The sequence below is a fragment of the Ovis canadensis genome, chromosome 9 (assembly GCF_042477335.2).
Source record: "Ovis canadensis isolate MfBH-ARS-UI-01 breed Bighorn chromosome 9, ARS-UI_OviCan_v2, whole genome shotgun sequence".
Lineage (NCBI taxonomy): Eukaryota > Metazoa > Chordata > Mammalia > Artiodactyla > Bovidae > Ovis > Ovis canadensis.
Window position 1 is genome coordinate 83,992,246 of NC_091253.1, and position 7,937 is coordinate 84,000,182.

Genomic DNA, 7,937 nt, shown 5'->3' on the forward strand with positions numbered 1-7,937 from the left:
AAGTGGAAACACTTGTGTTGGTAGCCTATAAAGGAAAAAACAAAGAAATGAAGGAACACCCATACTGGATGGATATGCTAGGCTAAAAGATGACCTGATGTACCACAGAAAAGCCTAGAAGACACACCGTTCACCAAGGTCAACAGGAATGTGCTGGTGAGAGGAGTACTAACATCACCAAAATGCTCAATGCTATTTCTCCTCTTCAGGCCAGAACTGGGCTCATTACAATCTTTGGTGTTGGAACTTCCTTGGTGGTCCAGTGGTTAAGAACCTGCCTGCCAATGCAGGGGACACAGGTTCAGTCCCTAGTCCAGGAAGATTTCACTTGCTGTGGGGGAAACAGCCTGTGAGCCGCAACTACTGACCTTGCACTCTAGAGCCCATGAGCCGCAACCACTGAGCCCATGCCCCACAAGAGCAGCCACCGCAGTGAGAAGCCCACACACTGCATCTAGAGAGCAGTCCCTACTAGGCGCAACAGAGGAAGAGCACGAGGAGCAATGAAGACCCAGTGCAGCCAAACATTAAGAAATAACATTTAAAAATCTGTGGTATCCGAACCCTTGCCCTCAAATATTTACCAATAATAGAGGTCAGTGGGTGGTGCTTCACCATTAGAAGCCAGGCGGCTATACTGATCGGCAAGGCTGAGGGACAGGCAAAGAGTCTTAATCTGCAGGGAATTGTGAAAACAAAGCATGGTGTCCTTCAGGCAAAACAGATGAGCATCCAGTGAGGGTACTCCTTGACATCCACAACCAGAAAAGGGCAAGACTGGGGGAGCAGGGTGGAGTAAGAGCCCGGGAGGAGTCACAATAAGAAGTGCAAGCTCTTGCTGCTACCAGACCTGAGCTAATTTTCATATCTGGAATCAGAGACTGGAGAGGTGGCTGAGTCCCTCAGAGGAAGGACCTTGCAAAACCACCTCAAGTATGTGCAACAGTGGTTCCTCCAAAGGACCTCTGACCATTTATTCAGGGAACTGTGAGAAAGGGGGAATACCGAGATATTGGAAGGACTATGGGATCCAGAGTTTGATTCCCGAAAACCTTGAGTCATCATGACCCTGTTAGCATGGCAGCTCATGAGGGCCACTTAATAAACAGAGATCTATCTAGAATCTGGGTAAGTTATAAGTCTGGGTATAAGGTATAGACTGGGTAAGTTTTAAGTCCATGGACTTACCCAGTTGTCATTTCCTCAGTTGTCAAATGCCTAAATGGGAATGATATAGCTGGAGTAAGCACCATATTGAATCTTGTCCTTTAAGAGCTATCACAGTAAGGAAAAACAAGAACTTCTTTAATTCCACTGCATCCTCCCAACGGAGGTAAATCTTGTTGTTGTTCAGTTGCTCAGCCCTGTCTGACTCTTTGCAACCCCATGGGCTGCAGCATGCCAGACTTCCCTGTCCTTCACCATCTCCCAGAGTCCACTCAAACCCATGTCTATTGAGTGGGTGATGCCATCCAACCATTTCATCCTGTCACCCCTTCTCCTCCTGCCTTCAATCTTTCCCAGCATTACAGTCTGGGTCAGCCCTTCACATCAGGTGGCCAAAGGATTAGAGCTTCAGCATCAGTCCTTCCAATGAATGTTCAGGGTTGATTTCCTTTAGGATTGACTGGTTTGATCCCCTTGCTGTCCAAAAGACCTTCAAGAGTCTTCTCCAGCACCACAGTTTGAAGGTATCAATTCTTTGGTGCTCAGCCCCTTTTTATTGTCCAGCTCTCACATCTGTACTTGACTACTGGAAAAATCTAGCAGATAAAAAATATTGCACTGGCAGTGGGTAAGATAGAGAAGATTAGTGTCATCATTAAGGACCTAAAAGATGGAGGTGGGAAGGAGAGGAGCAGGTGTGGTGTCTTTCCTGTGTCTGTATGTCAGTCTGACCTTTGCACAAACCAGATGGATTCTGTTGAACAACCGTAATGTCAGTGCAAGCAGTCGAAAGCAGCAGCCCCAATCACAGTTGGTGTGATAGACATAGTATTGTTGCTAAGAGCAGATATATTGCCAAGCCTCAGGTACATGGTATGTGGTTATTGATCAGGCAGATGCATTTCACTTTAAAAAGAGGACCAGCAACAGTTCATATTCACATGGAATGAATAATATTCATTTACTTTTGTCCATGAACTGTTAACTCTTCTGAATTCTCTCATAGTCCAAAGAGATCGGGACTGACAGGACATCCCATAGAACAATACATGTACCCACTAAATTGATGACATTCTGCTACTGGAGAGGACGAGCCAGAGATGACTAGTACACTGGAAGATTTGGTAAGACACCTGTAGTCAAGAGGGTGAAAAATTAATCCTTTGAAAGTTCAACAATGTGCCATATAAGTTAAGTGACCTTTTAGAGGTCTAGTGATCAGGGGCCTGCCATGGTATCTCTTCCAAACTATTTCAATGGAAGGAAGCACTGTGCCTGGTGGGCCTCCTTGAGTAGTGCAGGCAACGTATTCCACACCTAAGAATATTTATGCTCTGGCTCATACATTGATAACATAGAAGGCTACAGGTTTTGTGAGGGACCCAGAGCAGGATATAGTACCATAGCTGGCTGTGGTGCAAGCGGGCCTGAAACCTCGGGCCACAAGATCCAGCAGACCTAGAAGCATCAGTTCAGTTCAGTTCAGTTCAGTCCAGTCGCTCAGTAGTGTCCCACTCTTTGCAACCCCATGAATCGCAGCACGCCAGGCCTCCCTGTCCACACCAACTCCTGGAGTTCACTCAAACTCATGTCCATTGAGTCAGTGATGCCATCCAGCCATCTCATTCTCTGTCGTCCCCTTCTCCTGCCCCCAACCCCTCCCAGCATCAAAGTCTTTTCCAGTGAGTCAACTCTTTGCATGAGGTGGCCAAAGTATTCGAATTTCAGCTTTAGCATCATTCCTTCCAAAGAAATCCCAGGGCTGATCTCCTTCAGAATGGACTGGTTGGATCTCCTTGCAGTCCAAGGCACTCTCAAGAGTCTTCTCCAACACCACAGTTCAAAAGCATCAATTCTTCGGCGCTCAGCCTTCTTCACAGTCCAACTCTCACATCCATACATGACCACAGGAAAAACCATAGCCTTGACTAGACAGACCTTTGTTGGCAAAGTAGTGTCTCTGCTTTTGAATATGCTATCTAGGTTGATCATAACTTTCCTTCCAAGGAGCAAGCGTCTTTTAATTTCATGGCTGCAGTCACCATCTGCAGTGATTTTGGAGCCCCCCCAAAATAAAGTCTGACACTGTTTCCACTGTTTCCCCATCTATTTCCCATGAAGTGATGGGACCAGATGCCATATCTTTGTTTTCTGAATGTTGAGCTTTAAGCCAACTTTTTCACTCCCCACTTTCACTTTCATCAAGAGGCTTTTTAGTTCCTCTTCATTTTCTGCCATAAGGGTGGTGTCATCTGCATATCTGAGGTTATTGATATTTCTCCCGGCAATCTTGATTCCAGCTTGTGTTTCTTCCAGCCCAGTGTTTCTCATGATCTACTCTGCATAGAAGTTAAATAAGCAGGGTGACAATATACAACCTTGACGTATTCCTTTTCCTATTTGGAACCAGTCTGTTGTTCCATGTCCAGTTCTAACTGTTGCTCCCTAACCTGCATATAGGTTTCTCAAGAGGCAGCTCAGGTGGTCTGGTATTCCCATCTCTTTCAGAATTTTCCACAGTTTATTGTGATCCACACAGTCAAAGGCTTTGGCATAGTCAATAAAGCAGAAATAGATGTTTTTTCTGGAACTCTCTTGCTTTTTCCATGATCCAGCAGATGTTGGCAATTTGGTCTCTGGTTCCTCTGCCTTTTCTAAAACCAGCTTGAACATCAGGGAGTTCACGGTTCACGTATTGCTGAAGCCTGGCTTGGAGAATTTTGAGCATTACTTTACTAGCGTGTGAGATGAGTGCAATTACACAGTAGTTTGAGCATTCTTTGGCATTGCCTTTCCTTGGGATTAGAATGAAAACTGACCTTTTCCAGTCCTGTGGCCACTGCTGAGTTTTCCAAATTTGCTGGCATATTGAGTGCAGCACTTTCACAGCATCATCTTCAGGATTTGAAATAGCTCCACTAGAATTCCATCACCTCCAGTAGCTTTGTTCTTAGTGATGCTTTCTAAGGCCCACTTGACTTCACATTCCAGGATGTCTGGCTCTAGGTGAGTGATCACACCATCGTGATTATCTTGGTCATGAAGATCTTTTTTGTACAGTTCTCCTGTGTATTCTTGCCACCTCTTCTTAATATCTTCTGCTTCTGTTAGGTCCATACCATTTCTGTCCTTTATCAAGCCCATCTTTGCATGAAATATTCCCTTGGTATCTCTAATTTTCTTGAAGAGGTCTCTAGTCTTCCCCATTCTGTTGTTTTCCTCTATTTGTTTGCATTGATCACTGAGGAAGGCTTTCTTATCTCTTCTTGCTATTCTTTGGAACTCTGCATTCAGATGCTTGTATCTTTCCTTTTCTCCTTTGCTTTCCACTTCTCGTCTTTTCACAGCTATTTTAAAGTCCTCCCCAGACAGGCATTTTGCTTTTTTTGCATTTCTTTTTCATGGGGATGGTCTTGATCTCTGTCTCCTGTATTATGTTACGAACCTCTGTCCAAAGTTCATCAGGTACTCTGTCTATCAGATATAGTCCCTTAAATCTATTTCTCACTTTCACTGTATAATCATAAAGGATTTAAGTCATACCTGAATGGTCTAGTGGTTTTCCCTCCTTTCTTCAATTTAAGTCTGAATTTGGCAATAAGGAGTTCATGATCTGAGGCACAGTCAGCATCAGAGGTTGGAAAAGATGCAGTGTGGAGTTTATGGCAAGCCTCGGTGGCAGAATCACAATACTCTAAGATTCGAGAGCAAAGCCATGCCATCTGCAGTGCATTAAGCCTTTTCTAAGACACAGCATGCTTGACCTTGAGCACCAAGTAACCATGTCATCCAGAACTGCCCATTGAGTTCAGTCAGACCCACCAAGATATATAAAGTTGTAGCAGGGCCAGAGGGTACAAATAAGATGTACAAGCAAGCACAGACCTACACATCACCAATCACAGCTGCATTAATGCTATTTTCCACATTTTATCTACAGCCATACGGGGAGGTGGAGTACAAACAGCTGAAGGAGAACAATGTCTAGTACTAACTGATTGGCTTGGCTTAAAATGTGGATACAAAACCCAAGTGTACTGTAGCTGCACTTGTTATTCAGTCTCTAAGTCATGTCCAGCTCTTTGCAACCGCATGGACTGCAGCACGCCAGGCTTCCCAGTCCCTGGCTATCTTCCAGAGTTTGCTCAAACTGAGTCAGTCATGCCCTCCAACCATCTCATCCTCTGCTGCCCCTTCTCTTCCTGCCTTCAATCTTTCCCAGCCTCAGAGTCTTTTCCAATGGGTTGGCTCTTCACATGAGGTGGTTGAAGTATTGGAGCTTCAGCATCAGTCCTTCTAATGAATATTCAGAGTTGATTTCCTTTAGGATTGACTGGTTTGATCTCCTTGCTGTCCAAGGGATTCTCAAGAGTCTTCTCCAGCACCACAGTTTGAAAGCATCAATTCTTCGGTGCTTGGCCTTCGTTATGGTCTACCTTTCACATCTGTACATGACTACTAGAAAAACAAGAGCTTTGACTATATGGATGTTTTTTGGTGAAGGTGGCTGCATTAGAGACATATAAAGGGGTGGGCCTTGAAAGAGAATAGTGAGGGAAAAATCTCCCCAATGGGCAGATCTAGGAGCAAGCACCTGGTTGTAGTTTTATGTAGAAGTGGACTTAGGGGAGATTCCTGGGCAGTGGTCTATGGCTGGCCCTTTGGTGAGGGTGTAGAAGAGTTAACAGCTTGAAGATCAGAGACATGGTTTGGGGAACAAATATGTGGATGGATGAGGATGTGGGCATAAAGAATAAATATGTTTGTATAACCTGTTAATGTCCACAAGAAAGCATCCACCATAGAGGCGGCACGAAACCACCAAGTAGATAAAATGATTCCATCACTTGACAATGGCCAGCCTAGAAGAGGCACAACGGGCATGTGGATGGAATGGCCTGTGGCAAAGACAGAGGCTATGAATGAGCCCAACAGATAAACTCCCCCTTACCAAAGCTGATCTAGCTATTGTGTTTCTATCCAATCTGTCAGCAACAGAGATGCGATGCCCCCAGTATGGCACTATTCCGTTAGGAGAACAACAGGCCACTTGGCGTCAACTTTACTACACTGGATCCTTTTGATTATAGAAGGGCTAGCAACTCAACTTCACAGGGACATCTGTTTTGATATCCCCAGATACCAGAGCTACATGTCTCAGCCAGCACCTCTGTTTGGATATTAATGGAATGCCTAATTCTCAGGCATCAATCCCACCCCAATACAATTTTTCTTAAATTTTAATCTTTTTTATATTTATTTTTGGCTGTGCTGGGTCTTTGTTGCTGCACAAGGGCTTTCCTCTAGTTGCTGAGTGAGGGCTACTCTCTAGCTGTGGTGTGTGGGGGATTCTTACTGCGGTGGCTTCTGTGGTGCACAGGCTCTCCAGGGTGTGCATGCTTCAGGAGTTGCAGCAGACGGGCTCAGCAGTTGCAGCTTGTGGGCTCAACAGAGGCTCAGTAGTTGTGGCACACAGGCTGTTGCCTCATGGCATGAGGGACCTTCCTGGACCAGGGATTGCACCCATATCCTCTGCATTGAGAGATGGATTCTTAACCACTGGGCCACCAGAGAAGTCCCCCACCCCCAATACAGTTTTTATCCGGGTATCTATTTCAGTAAAGAAGTGAGAGTGGGCCCAACCACAGTACCCATTGATCGTATCACATAAAGGCAATCCCAAAATATGCCATCTCACAGATCACTGGAGTGGCCTACTAAAGACACAATGTTAGTACCAGCTCAGAGGCAACATGCTGAAAGGACAGGGTACCATCCTTCAGGATGCAGTACATGCATTAACTCACAAGATGAGAGGATACATGTGATGGCTCCAATTACCATCACTTCCAGTGACTCACTGGAGGTCTCTGGTTACCATTCCTAAAACTGGGCTCTTCAGGGTCAGAAGTATTGGTCACCAAAAGGGGGCACACTCTTACTAGGGTACACAGCAAAAGTCCTACTGAATTACATGCCATTGTCACCAAAGTACTTTGTACTTATGTCCAGGGACCAACAGCTAGAAAAGCAGTCATCCTCCTGGCAGAGGTCACTGGCTTTGATCAGCAGGAGGTGGTGGTGGGGGTGGAGAATGGGAGAACTTGTGCAGAACACAGGTGACCCATTTCGTGCCTACTGGTATTCCCTTGCTCCACTGCAACTGTAAAGTTATGTGTAACAACCCCAGCCTGGTAAGGGTACGATCAACAAAGGTTGGACCCCTCAGGAATGGTTTGGGTCACAAGATTAGGTAAGTCACCAAAATCTGCTAAAGTAATACCTGTGGATGAGAAATATTTAAAATGGATGATGGAAGATAGGGTGAATACCAGTCATTGCCCTTTAGTGACAGGGAATACTGATTTGATCCTATTCAATTCCTCATTGTGTACATGGAAATCATGGAGTTGCTCCCCAATCCTGCAAGAAGTGAGTCTGTGTGGTGCAAGAGGTACAGCTACAGAAATGTTCTGTTTGCAATTCCTTTGAGAGAACTGGCTGACTCACAGCTGAGGGGTCCTCGCTGCCACCCCTCTGGACTCACCACTGCATTTGCTGCAAAGCCAGGCTAGTCTGGGGCTGCTCCCTGCCACTGGCCGAGCCCAGAGAGGCCAGCAGCGCTGAACCAGTCTCGCACAACATGGGGCTCCTTTGACAAGCAATTTGCATTCCAGAACACCCCAACAACCTGGTCCAACCTTTGCAGTCTGAGGCTCCACGTCAGGGAAGGGTCCTCTGGCCTTCCTGCTCTCCTGCCCCAGAGGTCA